Source organism: Mercenaria mercenaria, chromosome 11 (genome assembly GCF_021730395.1).
Source record: "Mercenaria mercenaria strain notata chromosome 11, MADL_Memer_1, whole genome shotgun sequence".
Lineage (NCBI taxonomy): Eukaryota > Metazoa > Mollusca > Bivalvia > Venerida > Veneridae > Mercenaria > Mercenaria mercenaria.
Window position 1 is genome coordinate 29,380,162 of NC_069371.1, and position 3,594 is coordinate 29,383,755.

Here is a 3,594-nt window from a genome sequence, read left to right on the forward strand (position 1 = left end):
TGGCATGTTCTTTCTTGTCTGTGTGCGAGTTGGCTTATACGTAACACATTTTGCATATGCTATTTTCTAAATGCACTAATCAGGTTTGTTTAAACCGATTCCTAAGTGTCACAAGATGTTAGTGCTTACAAACGTGCAAGGTTTTGACATCAGAAGTTTAGTGCTTGTATTAGCTAGTGTTCGCCTACCATGTTTTCTTTGGCCGGGTCCATTTGATCAGACTGACTACATGTAGATTGAATTTATATGTGGCATCAGTGTACTAAACCAAGTTTCATAAGTAAAAATGTCTTAAGAGCCCGGTCTGTATGTAGAACGTAATACTATGGACAGAGATGTCAGTATTACATGTGGCATCAGTGTACTAAACCAAGTTTCATAAGTAAAAATATCTTAAGAGCCCGGTCTGTAAGTAGAACGTAATACTAAGGGCAGAGATGTCAGTATTACATGTGGCATCAGTGTACTAAACAAAGTTTCATAAGTAAAAATGTCTTAAGAGCCCGGTCTGTATGTAGAACGTAATACTATGGACAGAGATGTCAGTTTTAAGAACCATGTGGGACATTAAATCGAACTTTTTACTACTACAAAAAAAGATGCAACTACGTGGAGAGGATCCTCTGCGGCTTAGTTGTTAAGGTCGCTGACTTCAAATCATTTGCCCCGCACCGATGTGAGTTTGAGCCTCACCCGGGGCGTTGAATTTTTCATTTGAGGAAGTCATCCAACTGGCTTAAGGAAGGTTAGTGGTTCTACCTAGGTGCTTGCCTGTGATGAAATAAGGCACTAGGGGCGCCTGGGGTCTTTCTCTACCATCAAAACTGGAAAGTCACTATATGACCTAAAACTGAATCGGTGTGACGTTGAAATCAACAAAAGAGTAAAGCAACTACAGAGGGCACTATATTTCACAGTGCCGAATGTATGCAAAATTAGTGTGTACATGTAGTATTTGCTAATGGTTGTCAGGAACAAAATTTGCGGCTGTCTGTTATACGTCGCAAAAACATAAGAAATATTTTAAGGGGTTCAGCTAGGATATGTTCTGGATACCAGGACCTGGTGACCTTCGCCTATTGTGAACGATTTGGTCCCATTTTGACCTTTGTTCAAACCGGGGAATTTTCAAACTCGGTGCCGAATTCATGTCTATATCACATTCCGTGTTTTACACCAGCACGTGTCACTTAAGAACACTGACGTAACTTATAAAAAGTTTCATAATTATATAGATTTGAAAGAAATTTTACCAGGGATATTTCGTAAGGTGAATATACATTAAAATTGCAATATAGATTCGTGTGTCGAGGTGGTACTTTGTCTCTGCTACATAAAGCTAAAGTGCCTCTCCTGGAGCTTGAAATTAGATTAGTTTTATTCGGCTATTCGTCGTTTTAGAATATCCATAAATCTCGCGACACCCTTAACATTCTGCAAAACCCATACTAACGTTCTAAATTACGTTGACATAAGTGAAAATGTTGGCGTACTGTTGTCGCATGCGGAGTCCAAAATGTCAGCCTGTGCTGAAAAGTTTCAACGTATGTGAACAACTATTTGTTCCTCAGCAAAATAAATTTCGGATTCACGTACTTATGACAAGAATTAGTCTTAGAGTCGATAGCTTTTTAAATAAACACGTTAATTTTCAAAAACGAGTGGGACAGTTTTGAAGAAAAATGGTGTTTGTGATATGGTATCGACTTAAACATGTGACAAGTTAAAGCATAGCAAAAGTTCCTCCTCGGGCACATCTGTATAAATATATAATGATCATCTTGTAAAATTTTGGTTGCAATGTCTGTTTTAAATATTGGTCATCAGTGTGTGGAACCCCAGGATTGGACGCAAGGACACCATTCTACCTTATTGACATATACTAGTATCCGCTTTGTCTTGTCCCTGTTTAACATCCTGATGTAGTGGTTTGATGCGCTAACAGTCTACGTCTTCGCACACAACAAACTCAGTGGTCATTGATCATGTAATTCATGGCTATAATTTAGTAGTATCTGTCCTAAATCTCGTGAGGGTGACATCCGGACATCCGATGCGTGAATTTGCTGCGCATAATGAGAGGGTTGCAATGGGGTTTGTTTTCACATATTGACCATGCATTTGAAGGTAGCGACATATATTAACCTTTGTGGCAAATAGAATGTTTGGCATGTTTTAACAAGGCCACTTTTCCATCCTCGGGTTTAGTAATATGTAATCCGCGGATCTCGTTCAGCCAGAGAATCGCCTCAATTAGGAAAGAATAATTTTAACGTCAAAGGTTATTTCTAAGGTCATGGTGTTTGCTGGCCAGCTTGTAATGACAACAGTTTTCGAGGTAAATTGCTTAGTCAAGTGTGACTTACCAATTCCAAGTGTTCCTGGAACAATAACAGTTGATGCGAATGTACAGTGTAAATTTCATATGACACGAAGTACAGCACAAGTTTCACGTTCAATGCTCATGCTTCAAGTTGAACAAAAAGGGATTTATAGCCACAAATTTCTAGACTTTACTTAATGTAATCCCTACTATATACATTAATAGAAATATATGAAATTTTCAGTGATCGTTTATCAGCAGATACAAGAAATTACTTGAGGAAAATGCCAAACGATGCCTTTTATAATATACGTTTTTGTCTTATGTTAATTTACTAACCACTCAACACATATAGTTGTAAATTCCCGTGCAGGGAGCTCTGGTTGGCCGGTTTTAAATTATCAGCATTTAGAAAACCACGTCAATAGACGCTTTTTAAAAACACTTTATTTTCACAAGAGGATATGTACGTCAGCCTGTCAAAATTCATCAAGAGGGACCATCATTGGCCGTGTGGATCAATTGGCGCCTCGAAACCTCGCTGGCAGTGTATAAGTCTTTCATCTGGGTAGTTCTACCCAGATGTTCGGCCATTCCTAAAAATCCCGGAGAAGTGTAAAACGCTGTTAACAACAAAAATCACCAGGAAAGTGAGCATGCGCTTAAAAGTTTAAGTAATATTGTTTATAGTTTAACTCATACCAGACCGAGAATAATATTGGAGGAGACAACTCTTCCAAACATCTTTGCGCTATAAAATGCAATTAAATTTAAAGGCTTAGTGTAATGTCTGGATATTTGAGCGTTGGCGTTTACTCGTTTTTCTCTTGTTGGATCTCCTGAAATAAAACAATAGACATTAGAAGTCTCTCGCCGCATGCTAATGTCTCATTTATCCACAAAATATTTCTACTAATGAAGAATAATTCATAAAGAGTTGTCTTCAAAATCTCGTACATCAGTAACTCGTCTATCACTTAGCGACTGCTTGTGCAGTCTTACTATCTAGATAATCCCGTCGTTCTATTTTTGCATGATATTTATTACGTACGTTAGTTTATAGATGTATGACATAAAGGCAGTTAAATGCCAGTCTATTACACATATATTCATCCTTGTAATGGCCTAGAAATCACAGTGCTGCTAACTGTCAAGAATATTTTGCACGCCTTGGTGCCAATAAAACCGTACAAAATGTCGTCACTTTTTTATTGTTGACTGCTTTTTCATTTGTACGTAATACATGTGTTATGGCAAGCTGGTACACGTAT